The 14,879-nt window shown below is 37.2% G+C and overlaps 1 protein-coding gene across 2 annotated transcripts in view; it reads right to left on the reverse strand.

Moving 5' to 3' along the window:
* Positions 1–14,879, reverse strand: part of RIC1 (RIC1 homolog, RAB6A GEF complex partner 1) — a 79,745-nt gene that overhangs the window by 58,016 nt on the left and 6,850 nt on the right. The window lies entirely within an intron of this gene.

Consider the following 14,879-nt stretch of genomic DNA (forward strand, 5'->3'; position numbering starts at 1 on the left):
TGGTTGGTGGTTTAATTTCTGGGAGATTTGGGAGCTCTGGCTGGTTGCTATTGTTCTTCCTATGGGGTTGCAAACCCCTTCAACTCCTTCAGTCCTTGCTATAACTCTTCCATTGAGGTCCCCAAGGTCACTTTGACGTTTGGCTGTGTGCATTCACATATGTATTGGTCAGGATTTAGCTATACCAGGCTCCTGTCAGTAAGCACTTCTTAGAATCAGCAAGAGTGTCTGGGTTTGGTGTCTCCAGATGGGATGGATCCCTTGGTGGGGCAGTCTCTGGATGGACTTTCCTTCAGCCTCTGCTCCACTCTTTGTGCCCGCATTATTTGTGACAGGAGCAATTCTGGATTATTATTTTTGAGATGGTTGGATGGCCCCATCCCTCAACCAGGTGACATGCCTATCCACTGGATATGGTCTCTACAAAGCTCTATCTCGACTTTGTTGGGTATTTTGGCTAATGCCCTCCTTGTTGGGTCCTGGTAACCTCCTAGGTCTCTGGCATCTGGGACTTTCTAGTGGCTACTCACAGTTCCCCCTCCCAAACAATTCCACACACCTCCTTTCAAAGACCTCACCCTCTGTATTTCTCCACCATCTCCTCTGATATCTGTACTGCCCCTCCTTTCCTTCAGCCTCCTCTCTCCCTCTCAGATCCCTCTCTCCCTCTACTTTCTGACATTGTTCTCTTCGCCCTTCTAAGTCTGTCTGACGCATCAATACTTTGGTTTGGTATTCCTTCTTCTTAGGTTTCATATGGTCTGTGAGTTGTTCATGGGTATTCCATTTTTTGTTTTGTTTTGTTTTTGGCTACTATCTACTTCTCAGTAAGTACATGCCATGTTTGTTCTTTTTTGACTGGGTTAACTCACTCAGGATGATATTTTCTAGTTCCATCCAGTTCCCTGCGAATTTCATGAAGTCATTGTTTCTAATAGTTGAGCAATACTCCATTGTGTAAATGTACCACATTTTCTGCATCCATTCCTCTGTGGGAGGACATCTGCGTTGTTTCCAGCTACTGGCTATTAAACAAGGCTGCTATAAACATAGTGGAGCATGTGTCCTTGTTATATGTCAGGACACTTATATGGGTATATGACCAGAAGTGGTACAGCTGGAGCCTCAAGAAGAACTATTTCCAATTTTCTGAGGAAACAATTTTCTTTAGGTGCTTCTCAGCCATTTGAGATCCCTCAAATGAGAATTCTTTGTTTAGCTCTGAACCCCATGTTTTAATAGAGCTCTTTGGTTCTCTGGAGTCTAACTTCTTGAGTTCTTTGTATATTTTGGATATAAGCCCTCTATCAGATGTAGGGATGGTAAAGATCTTTACCCAAACTGTTGGTTGCCTTTTTGTCCTAATGACAGTGTTCTTTGCCTTACAGAAGCTTTGCAATTTTATGAGGTTCCATTTGTCAATTGTTGATCTTAGAGCATAAGCCATTGGTGTCCTGTTCAGGAAGATTTCCCTTTGCCATGTGTTCAAGGCTCTTCCCCACGTTCTCTTCTATTAGTTTCAGTGTATCTAGTTTTATGTGGAAGTTTTTGATCCACTTGGACATGAGCTTTGTAGAGGGTGATAAGAATAAAATGATTTGCATTCTTCTACATGCTGACTTCCAGTTGGACCAGCACCATTTGTTGATAATGCAGTCTTTTTTCCATTGGATGGTTTTGGCTTCTTTGTCAAAGATTAAGTGACCATAGGTATGTGGGTTAATTTTTGAGACTTGAACTGTATTCCATTGATTTATCTGCCTGTTCTGTACCAATGCTATGCAATTTTTATCACAATTGCTCTGTACCATAGTCTGAGGTTCAGGATGGTGATTCCCCCAGTTGTTCTTTGATTGTTGAAAACAGTTTTCGCCATCCTGGGGGTTTTGTTATTCAAGACATTTTTTAAAGAATTGTGCTTTCTATCTCTATGTGGAATTCAGTTGGAATTTTGATGGAGATTGCATTGGATCTGTAGATAGCTTTTGGTAAAATGGCCATTTTTACTGTGTTAATCCTGCTGATCCATGAGCATGGGAGATCTTTCCATCTTCTCAGGTCTTCTTCAATTTCTTTCTTCAGAGACTTGAAGTTCTTGTCATACAGATCTTTCACTTGCTTGGGTAGAGTCACACCAAGATATTTTTTTATTTGTTTGAATTAATTTTATATCCAGCCACTTGATCCTAAACATCAGGTTTAGGAGTTCTCTGGTGGAATTTTTGTTGTCTGAAAATAGTGATTTGTTGACTTCTTCCTTTCCAATTTGTACCCCTTTGACCTCCTTCTGTTGTCTAATTGCTCTGACTAGGACTTCGATTATTATATTGAATAGGTAAGAGTGTGGGCATCCTTGTCTAGTCCCTGATTTTAGTGGGATTGCTTCAAGTTTCTCTCCATTTAGTTTGATGTTGGCTAATGGTTTGCTGTATATTACCTTTACTATGTTTGGGTATGGGCATTGAATTCCTGGTTTTTCCAAGACTTTTAACATGAAGGGGTGTTAAATTTTGCCAAATGCTTTCTCAGCATCTAATGAGATGATCATGTGGCTTTGAGTTTGTTTATATAATGAATTATGTTGATGGATTTCCAAATATTGACCCATCCCTGCATTCCTGGGATGAAGCTACTGATCATAATAGATAATCATTTTGATATGATCTTGGATTCTGTTTGTGAGAATTTTATTGAGTACTTTTGCATTGATGTTCATAAGAGAGATTGGTCTGAAGTTCTCTTTTGTATTGGGTTGTTGTGTGGTTTATGTATGAGCTTAATTGTGGCTTCACAGAATTAATTGGGTGGTGTTTCTTCTGATTCTATTTTGTGGAATAGTTTGATGAATTGGTATTAGGTCTTCTTTGAAGGTCTGATAGAATTCTGCACTAAACCCATCTGCTCCTGAACTTTTTTGGTTGGGAGACTTTTAATGACTGCTTCTATTTCCCTAGGGGTTATGGGACTGTTTAGATGGTCTATCTGATCCTGATTTAGCTTTGTTACCTGGTTTCTGTCTAGAAAGTCGTTCATTTCCTCCAGATTTTCCAGTTTTGTTGAGTACAAGCTTTGTAGTAGGATCTGATAATTTTAACTTTTTTCAGTTATGTCTTTTTATATATTGTTATATCTTCATTTTCATTTCTGATTTTGTTAATTTGGGTAATCTCTCTGTGCCCTCTGGTTAGTCTGTCTAGGGTTTATCTATTTTGTTGATTTTTTTTTTTTTCAAAGAATCAGCTCCTGGAATTGTTGATTCTTTCTATAGTTCTCTCTGTTTCTACTTGGTTGATTTCAGCCCTGAGTTTGATTGTTTCCTGCCATCTCCTCCTCTTGGGTGTATTTGCTTGGTTTTGTCCTAGAGCTTTCAGATGTGATGTGAAGCTGCTAGTATATGCTCTCTCCAGTGTCTTTTTGGAGGCACTCAGACCTATTAGTTTTCCCCTTAGTGCTGCTTTCAATGTGTCACATAAGTTTGAGTATGTTGTGCCTTAATTTTTGTTAAATTTTTAAAAGTCTTTAACTTCTTTATTTATTTCTTCCTTGACCAAGATAAGTAAAGAGTTGTTCAGCTTCCAGTGTATGTGGGCTTTCTGTTGTTTTTGTTGTTACTGAAGACCAGCCTTAGTCCATGATGATCTGACAGGATGCATGGGATTATTTTAATCTTCTTCTACTGGTTGAGGCTTGTTTTGTCCAGTTATATGGTCAGTTTTTGAGAAGATACCATGATATGCTGAGAAGAAGGTATATTCTTTTTAGGGTGAAATGTTCTGTAGATGTCTGTTAAATCCATTTGGTTCATAACTTGTGTTAGTTACATTGTGTCTCTGTTTAGTTTCTGTTTCCATGATCTGTCCACTGGTAAGAGGAAAGTGTTAAATTCTCCTATTATTATGAGAGGTTCAATGTGTACTTTAAACTTCAATCATGTTTGTGATTCTTTTTGTTTTGTTTTTCAAATGTTGGTGCCCTGGAATTTGGAGCATAGATATTCAGAATTAAGAATTTCTTCTGGTAGATATTTTCTGTGATGAGTATATAGTGTCCTTCCTTTCTTTTTTCGATATCTTTTGGGTTAAAATCAATTTTATTGGATACTAGAATTGCTACTCCAACTTGTTTCTTAGGACCATTTGCCTGGGAAAAATTTTTCAAGCCTTTAACTTTGATATAGTATCTGTCTTTGTCACTGAATTGTGTTTTGTGTATGCAGCAAAATGCTGGATCCTGTTTACATATCCAGTCTGTCAGTCTAGAGGAATTAAGTCCATTGATGTTGGGAGCTATTAAAGACCAAGAATTGTTGCTTCTTGTTAGTTTTGTTATTAAAAGTGGAATTTTTTATGTGGTTCTCTTTTTTGTGCTTTGTTGTGAGAAGATTAGTTTCTTGCTTTCTCTTGGGTGTAATTTCCCTCCTTGTGTTGGAGTTTTACTTTTATAATCCTCTATAGGGCCAGACTGATAGAAAGATATTGCTTAAATTGGTTTTGTCTTAGAATACCTTGGTTTCTCCATCTATGATAATTGAGAGTTTTTATGTGTATATAGTTTAAGCAGGCATTTTTATTCTCTTAGGATTTGTATGACATCTGCCCAAGATCTTCTGGGTTTTAGAATCTCTGTTGAGAAGTCTGGTGTAATTCTGATAGGTCTGCATTTATATGTTACTTGACCTTTTTCCCTTACCGCTTTTAATATTTTTTCTTTTTTTTCTGTGCATTTGCTGTCTTGATTATTATGTGACAGGAGGAATCTCTTTTTTGGTTCAATCTGTTTGGTGTTCTGTAAGCTTCTTATATGTTTATGGGCATCTCTTTCTTTAGATTAGGAAAGTTTTCTTCTAAAATTTGTTGAAGATGTTTATTGGCACTCTGAGTTGGCATTCTTCACACGCTTCTAAACCTATTATCCTTAGGTTTGATCTTCTCATTGTGTCCTGGATTTCTTGAATGTTTTGGTTTAGGAACTTCTTGCTTTTTGTATTTTCTTTGACTGTTGTGTCAGTGTCTTCTATGGTATCCCTTAAAAGCATCTTACTTAACATTCGGAGAACTCCAAGTTGCCAATGAATAGCTACAAAAATGCTACAAGTTGTATTACACTTAGAAATGAAAAATCTCAAGCTTTCTCACCTGAGAAACAAGACAAAGATGTATTCACTACTATTCATGGTATTAGCACAAGATGCATTACCTAACACAATTCTCAACAATTCAAAATAAATCAAAATCTATGTGTAAAGCAGCACAAATGTTACAAGACAAATAAAAGAAAATAAAAGGTATACATATTGGGAAGGAAGACATTAAATTGTTACATTCACAGGTAACAGTGGCATATACAAAATTTCATAAAAGCAACAGCAAATTCTGAAATACCCAAGCAGTGATAGCAAGGCTGCAATGTACAAAATTAATATCCAAGAGTCGATCATTTTCATATATTCTAGAAATGAAAAGGTGTTTTTTAATAAAAAGCACATTTTCAATTATACTTCATTATTCCAAATGAAATATTTAGAGTTACAAATCTATTAATTATGTACATAAGAAATACTATACAAAATAGTAATGAAAGATATCACAACATAAAAAAATATTCCATATTAGTGGACAGGAAGGGTCAATACTGCCGAGACACCAATCCTTCCTAGTTTGATCTACAAATACTCTGCAATCCGAGCCCAAATTCCAGTATTTGGAGGATGCCAACAAATTAGCTCTAAACTTCAGATGAAGAGTTTCAAGACAAAGAGTGATGAAGATTGTTAGAGTGCTAATGCTAAGTTCAAGACGTATCACTGTAAAACCACAATAAGCATACAGAAAGAAATGGACAAACTGATCAAAGAAATAGCACAGAGAGCCTAGAAACAGACTCTCACAGTCAACTGATCATTGTCAAAGAGCAAAGGCAATACAGTACTAGAATAAATGGAAATCAATTCACAAAAGTTCATCAAGACTCATTCATTATATAATTCTCAAGAATTCAAAATAAATCAAAATCCTATGTAGTTGTAAAATTCCTGAAATACAACATAGTAAAAACCTAGATGACCTCAGATACAGCAATGACTTCCCCCAAAGTGTCACTATCTAGAGCAAATGATTCATAATTCATTAAAATTAAAAACTGTTTTATGAATTAAGAAAATGAGGACAGAAAGCACAGAGTCGGAACATGTTTGCAAACCTTAATAACAAACTGCTATAGAAAAATACACAGGGGCTGGAGAGATGGCTCAGTGGGTAAGAGCACTAACTGCTCTTCCAGAGGTCCTGAGTTCAACTCCCAACAACCACATGATAGCTCACAACCATCTGTAATGGGGGTCCAATGCCCTCTTCTGGTGTCTAAACACAGAAACAGTGTAATCACATAAATTAATAAATAAATCTTAAAAAATACACAAACATAAAATTCAGTAACATACAAAACAACCCAATTAATAATTGTGCAAAAAAATTTCAACAATCATCAAGCAAAAAATACACATGGAAAACAATCTTTCCCGAGATAGCTACCCTTACATACCTATCAAAATGGTTAACATTCAGAGAAGATTGATACCAAATGCTAGCAAGGATATACTAAAACAATAGGAATTCACATTCTTTGCTACTGAAAATGCAAATATTCTAGTTAGCCAATTTCCACAACTGGCACTCTCTTACAAAACTAAACACACTAATCATATAAGGCAGCATTTACTCATTACTTATCCAAGTGAGCTAAAAACATGTTCACATAAGACTGTTTAAAGACATACGTGTGGTATCTCCCAGCACTTAGGATGCTGAGGCTAGTTTGGGCTACACAGTAAAAAAGGTCCTGTATAAATGGAACAACAAGAAAAGTAGAACACAAACAGTATAGTATTTTCATAAACACTGCCAAAACTTAGAAGTAATCATGATATCCCTTCAGTAATTAACATCAAGACATGAAAAAACATGTAGAAGCCAAAATGTATTAATCACTGGAAAAGATGAATACTATACAGCTCCAATTATTTATTTTAAATAGGGATCATGAGAGTTGGAAGAAGGAAATGAGTAGATAAGTAGACCACAGAGGACTACTTATGCAGCAAATATTCTGTATGGTATGGTCTGGGTCATAAATGTTCCCCAAAGACCTAGGCTTGGTTCCCAGAACCTGATGCTACTGGGAGGCAAGAGAAAAGGCCCTAAGAAATGAAATTAGCCACTGTGGGCATGCCTTTGAAAAAGGATACTGGGACAATAGTCTGTCCTCTCTGTCCCTTCTTCCCCTTCTGGGCTGCCATGAGGGGAGTGGCTTCCTCTGTCACGTAGTCACATCATCATGTATGATTTCTCCACAGACCCCAAAGTAACAGGCCTTCCCAAATGGGACTTGAACCTCCAAACGATGACTCAAACCAAACGTCCTCTTTTTAAGCTCATTATCTCAGGTATCTTGGAAGAGGAACAAGAGGTTGATGTACACACACTATATACTGTACATTTCTCAAACCATAGAACACAGGATGGCAAGAGTGGTCACTAAGGTAAATATGTACTTTCCATAATAATCACTGGTCAGTGTGGGGACACTGGTCCTACCAAATGTGATATAAAGGGAAGTTATTGGTGGAGGGGCAAGCTATATCTGAGGATTTTCTGTTCTTGCTGTTTAATTTTGTTGAAAACCTAAATCTGCTTTTAAAAGTAAGTTGTTTAAAAATTAAAAGCACAAAGATTTCAGTCAATACCTATTAAAGGTTACAAAATAGAACATAACAAAAAACTACCAAAATTGTAATTTTATAAAGTTTATAACCTACTCTGGAAAGACACAATACATGTAAGTAAAAAAACCAGGGACATAGTGGAACACACAATCACATTCTAAACAATGTGGTGATAATGCATCTGGGCAGCTTTTCAGTTTACCATTTTCATATTCATATTATTGTTCGGTAGCATGGAGGCTCCGAGTAATAAAATAATAGAAAACGCAGCCAAGACAGACTTCAGTGGAATATTTTAAGGAATATGGGTAAGTAGTTCCCAAAGATCATCAACAAAAGGTCAAGGAGCACTCAAGACAATAGAGAAATGGCCTGGCTGACACACTGATTATAGGGAACTTTCTTTAAAAAAAAAAAAAAGTAATGTTTTATCAAAAGAGCTCTTTTGCAATGTAATATTCAACTAACTACCAGAGGATCTCAAATGCAACAGTGATTTTTTCAGTCTTAAGTACCAAATATTTTTGATATTTGTAGTCTCCAAATATTTTCCAATCACATAAGATTCATAGAAGCTTGGCCAAATAATGATAAACTACATTAATGGTCTAAAGTAAAGTACTGAGTAAATAAAAGTGAGTTTAGGTAACAGCCCACAATACCAAAAACAGAGAAGTTAAAATATACAAAATTCTTTTTTTATGAAATAACTTCAGGTAATGGCACAAAAATATAATTAGACTAACCTTCCTTTGGACAGCAAGAAAATCTAAGAAATAATATTTAAAACCCCCAAAGCAACCTAATGTGGGCAAAAACGAGAAAGTGGCCTTGCCTGAAAAGCAATGGCATAAGTAGACAGAATTTACAGGCCTGTACCATGTACAAGACACCTGGCTAATATGAAATGAGATAGTTTTAAATTTAGTTTTAAAAATAAAGCAAAACCTTCCAGTCTGACCTTCTGCCCCACATCATCCAGAGGAAATTCCACTTTCAGGTGCTCTAACACACCCAGGATCATAGGTGAGAAAGCTATAACATCTGCCCCAACACCTGGGATCCAGGGACTCAGTAAAGAAACCACTACCCAGCCAGTGGCATGTGTTTTCTTCTAGTCAGAACCTGTGTCCTGAGCAGACCTTGGGCATGCTGGTTCTGCACCCAATTCCAACAACGCCCAGAGGAAGCCCAACCCCAGGTGCTCTAACACACCCAGGATCACAGGATCACAACATCACAGAGGAAGCTTGACTCCCAGAAGATTAAACACACCCTGGAGGACTGGAGCTCTAACACACTCACGATCACAGTGAAAGTCACAACATCTTTCCCAATACCCAGCGGAACTTAGACCCCCACAGGAACCAGGGAAACACAAACCCCCACCCAGCCAGAAGCATGGGCCCCTTCCAGTTTGTACATGTACTGACCAGAGCAAACTCAGGGCTCTGGCTCCCCACTCACTCCTGTAACACCCAGAGAAAGCTTGACTCCCAGGAGCTCTAACAAACCCAGGATCTCAGGATCACAGACACAGCTGGACTCTGAGGAGTTCAGAGGAAACCAGGATCACAAGAGGGACAAGCTCAAGAGAAAGTAAGGGCACTAGAGATAACCAGATGGCTAGAGGCAAGCACAAGAACATAAGCAACAAAAACCAAGGCTACTTGGCATCATCAGAACCCAGTTCTCCCACCATGGAAAGTTGTAGATACCCCATCACACTGGAAAAACAAGATCCAGATTTAAAATCACAGCTAATTATGATAGAGGACTTTAGGAAAGACATAAATTACCCCCTTAAAGAAATACAGGAGAACATAGGTAAACAGGTAGAAGCCCTTAAAGTAGAAATACAAAAATAGCTTTAAAAATTACAGGAAAATACAAACAAGTAAAGAAATTGGAAAAAAAAAAAAAAAAAAAAAAACTCATCCAGGATCTAAAAATGGAAATAAAAACAATAAAGAAATCACAAAGGAAGACAATCTAGGAGCTAGAAATCCTAGAAAAGAGATCAGGGGCCATATATGCAAGCATCAACAACAAAATACAAAATATTGAAGAGAGAATCTCAGGGCAAAAGATACTATAGAAAACATTGACACAACAGTTAAAGAAAATGCAAATTGCAAGAAGCTCCTAATCCAAAACAGCCAGGAAGTCCAGGACACAATGAGAAGACGAATTCTAAGAATAATAGGTTTAAGAGAGAGGGAAGATTCCCAACATAAAGGGCCAGTAAATAACTTCAACAAAATTATAGAAGAAAACTTCCCTAATCTAAAGAGATACCCATAAACATACAAGAAGCCTACAGAACTCCAAATAGACTGGGCCAGAAAAGAAATTCCTCCCATAACATAATAATCAAAACATCAAATGCACAAAACAAAGAATATTAAAGCAGCAAGGGAAAAAGGTCAAGTAACATATAAAAACGCAGACCTACGAAAATCACACCAGACTTTTCGACAAAGATTATGAAAGCTAGAAGATCCTAGGCAGATGTCATACAGACCCTAAGAGAACACAAATGCCAGCCCAGGTTACTATACCCAGCAAAACTCTCAATTAACATAGATGGAGAATCCAAGATATTTATTGACCAAAAAAAAAATTTTTTTTACACAATATCTTTTCACAAATCCAGCCCTACAAAAGAGAATAGATGGAAACTCCAATACGAAGAGGGAAATTACACCCTAGAAAAAGCAAGAAAGTAATCTTCTTGCAACAAAACCAAAAGAAAATAGCCACACAAACATAATTCAACCTCTAACAACAAAAATGACAGGAAGCAACAATCACTTTTACCTAATATATCTTAACATCAATGAACTCAGTTCCCCAATAAAAAGAGATAGACTAACAAACTGGATGCATAAACAGGACCCATTTTCTTGCATACAGGAAACACAGCTCAGTGACAAAGGCAAACACTACCTCAGAGGAAAAGGCTAGAAAATATTTGTCCAGGAAACAAGCTGGAGTAGCCATTCTAATATTGAATAAAATCAACTTTCAACCCAAAGTTATCAAAAAAGATAAGGAAGAACACTTCATACTTGTCAAAGGAAAAATCCACAAAAAGAAACTCTTAAATCTGAAATATATGTTCCAAATGCAAGAAAACCGACATTCATAAAAGAAACCTTACTAAAGTTCAAAGCACACATTGCACCTCACACAATAATAGGAGACTTCAAAACCCCACTCTCATTAATGGACAGATCATAGAAACAGAAACTAAACAGAGACAAAGTGAAACTAACACAAGTTATGAGCCAAATGGATTTAACAGATATCTATAATACATTTCATCCTAAAACAAAAGAATATACCTTCTATTCAGCACATCAAGGTATGTTCTCAAAAACTGACCATATAATTGGTCACAAAACAGGTCTCAAGAGATACAAGAAGATTGAAATAATCCCATGCATCTTATCAGATCACCATGGAATAAGTGTTGTCTTCAATAACATCAAAAACAACAGAAAGCCCACATACACATGGAAGCTGAACAACTCTCTACTTAATGATAACTTTGTCAAAGAAGAAATAAAGAAGGAAATTAAAGACTTTTTAGAATTTAATGAACATTAAGGCACAACATACCAAAACGTACAGAACAAAGTGAAAACAGTATTAAGAGGAAAACTCATAGCTCTGAGTGCCTCCAAAAAGAAATGGAGAGGGCATACACTAGTAGCTTGGCAGCACATCTGAAACTTTTATAACAAAAACAGGCAAATACACCCAAGAGAAGTAGATGGCAGGAAATAAACTCAGGGCTGAAATCAAAAGTGAAACAAAGAGAACTATACAAAGAATCAACAAAACTAGGAGCTAATTCTTTGAAAAAAATCAACAAAATAGATAAACCCTAGACAGAGTAACCAGAGGGCACACACAGAGAGTATACTAATTAACAAAAATCAGAAATGAAAATGAAGATATAACAACAGAAACTGAGAAAATTTAAAAATTATCAGATCCTCCTACAAAAGCCTATGTTCAAGAAAACTGGAAAATCTGGAGGAAATGAATGATTTTCTAGACAGATACCAGATACTAAAGCTAAATAAGGATCAGATAAACCATCAAACAGTCCCATAACCCCTAGGAAAATAGAAGCAGTCATTAAAAGTCTCCCAACCAAAAAAGTTCAGGAGCAGATGGGTTTAGTGCAGAATTCTATCAGACCTTCAAAGAAGACCTAATACCAATTCATCAAACTATTCCACAAAATAGAATCAGAAGAAACACCACCCAATTAATTCTGTGAAGCCACAATTAAGCTCATACATAAACCACACAACAACCCAATACAAAAGAGAACTTCAGACCAATCTCTCTTATGAACATCAATGCAAAAGTACTCAATAAAATTCTCACAAACAGAATCCAAGATCATATTAAAATGATTATCTATTATGATCAGTAGCTTCATCCCAGGAATGCAGGGATGGTTCAATATTTGGAAATCCATCAACACAATCCATTATTTTTTTTGACTTATTTGACAAACTCAAAAGAAAAAGGCTACATGATCATCTCATTAGATGCTGAGAAAGCATTTGGCAAAATTTAACACCCCTTCATGTTAAAAGTCTTGGAAAAACCAGGAATTCAATGCCTATACCTAAACATAGTAAAGGTAATATACAGCAAACCAGTAGCCAACATCAAACTAAATGGAGAGAAACTTGAAGCAATCCCACTAAAATCAGGGACTAGACAAGAATGCCCACACTCTACCTATTCAATATAATAATCGAAGTCCTAGTCAGAGCAATTAAACAACAGAAAGAGGTCAAAGGAAGACAAAGTGGAAAGGAAGAAGTCAAAATATCACTATTTGCAGATGATATAACAGTATCCTTAAGTGACCCCCAAAATTCCAGAGAACTCCTAAACTTGATGTGTAGGATCAAGAGGATGAATATAAAATTAATTCAAACAAATCAAAAAATATCTTGGTGTGACTCTACCCAAGCAAGTGAAAGATCTATATGACAAGAACTTCAAGTCTCTGAAGAAAGAAATTGAAGAAGACCTGAGAAGATGGAAAGATCTCCCATGCTCATGGATCAGCAGGATTAACACAGTAAAAATGGCCATTTTACCAAAAGCTATCTACAGATCCAATGCAATCCCTATCAAAATTCCAATTCAGTTCTTCATAAAGTTGGACAGAGAAATTTTCTAATTCATTTGGAATAACAAAAAACTCAGGATAGGGAAAACTATTCTCAACAATAAAAGAACTTCTGGGAGAATCACCATCCTGGACCTCAGCTGTATTACAGAGCTACTATGTTTTAAAATCCATATGGTACTGGTACAGAGAAAGGCAGGTAGATGAATGAAAGATAACTGAAGACCCAGAAATGAACCCCACAGACCTATGGTCTTGATCTTTGACAAAGGAGCTAAAACCATCCAAAGGAAAAAAAGACCGCATTTTCAACAAATTGGTGCTGTTCCAACTGGAGGTCAGCATATAGAAAAATGTAAATTGATCCATTCTTATCGCCCTGTACAAAGCTCATGTCCAAGTAGATCAAGGACTTCCACATAAAACCAGATACACCAAAAATAATAGAAGAGAAAGTGGGGAAGAGCTTTAAACACATAGCAAAGGGAAAATTTCCTGAACAGGACACCAATGGCTTATGCTCTAAGATCAACAATTGACAAATGGAACCTCATAAAATTGCAAAGCTTCTGTAAGGCAAAGAACACTGTCATTAGGACAAAAAGGCAACCAACAGTTTGGGAAAAGATCTTTACCAACCCTACATCTGATAGAGAACTTATATCCAAAATATACAAAGAACTCAAGAAGTTAGACTCCAGAGAATCAAAGAACCCTATTCTAAAATGAGGTTCAGAGCTAAACAAAGAATTATCAACTGAGGGATCTAGAACGGCCAAGGATCCCCTAAAGAAATTTCCAACTTCCTTAGTTATCGGAGAAATGCAAATCAAAACAATCCTAAGATTACACCTCACACAAGTCAGAATGACTAAGATCAAAAGGAGACAGCAGATGCTGGCAAGGATGTAGAGAAAGAGCAATACTAACTCCATTACTGGTGGGATTTCAAGCTGGTACAACCACTCTGGAAATCAGTCTGGCAGTTCCTCAGAAAATTGGACATAGTACTACCTGAGAACCCAGCTATTCCACTCCTAGGCATATACCCAAAACATGCTCCAACATATAGCAAGGACACATGCTCCACTATGTTCCTAGCAGCCTTATTTATATTTCCAGAAGCTAGAAAGAACCCAGATGTCCTTCTACAGAGGAATGGATACAGAAAATGTGGCACATTTACTCAGCTATTAAAAACAATAATTTCATGAATTTAGTAGGCAGATACATGGTATGTACTCACTGATAAGTGGATATTAGCCCTAAAGCTCAGATTACACATGATAAAATTCACAGACCACATGAAGCTCAGTGAGAAGAGAGACCAAAGTGCCGGTACTGAGTCCTTAGAAGGGGAAACAAAATACTCACAGGAAGATATATGAATACAAAGTGTGGAGCAGAAACTGAAGGGAAGGCCATCCGGAGAGTGCCCCACCTGGGGATCCATCCCATATACAGTCACCAAACCCAGTCACTATTGCTGATGCCAAGAAGTGCTTGTTGACAGGAGCCTGACCTAGCTGTCTCCTAAGAGGCTCTGCCAGAGCCTGACAAATACAGAGCTGGATGCTTGCATCCAACCATTGGACTGAGCATGGGGTCCCCAATGGAGGAGATAGAGAAAGAATTGAAGAAGTTGAAGGGATTTCCAACTCCATAGGAAGAACAACAATACCAACCAACCAGATGCCTCAGAGCTCCAGGTACTAAACCACCAACCAAAGAGTACACACAGAGTGACCCATGGCTCCAGCCGTATATGTAGCAGAGGATGGCCTTATCTAGCATCAATGGGAGAAGAGGCCTTTGGTCCTGTGAAGGCCTGATGCCCCAGTGTAGGGGAATGCCAGGGCTGGGAATCAGGAAGAACTAAGTTGGTGGAGGAGAACTCTCATATAGGCAGGGGGAGGGGGGATCAGATAGGGAATAACATTTGAAATGTAAATAAATAAAATATCCAATAAAAAATAAAGCACAAGTGCAAAA

The sequence above is a fragment of the Micromys minutus genome (genome assembly GCF_963924665.1).
Source record: "Micromys minutus genome assembly, chromosome: 2".
NCBI classification, from domain to species: domain Eukaryota; kingdom Metazoa; phylum Chordata; class Mammalia; order Rodentia; family Muridae; genus Micromys; species Micromys minutus.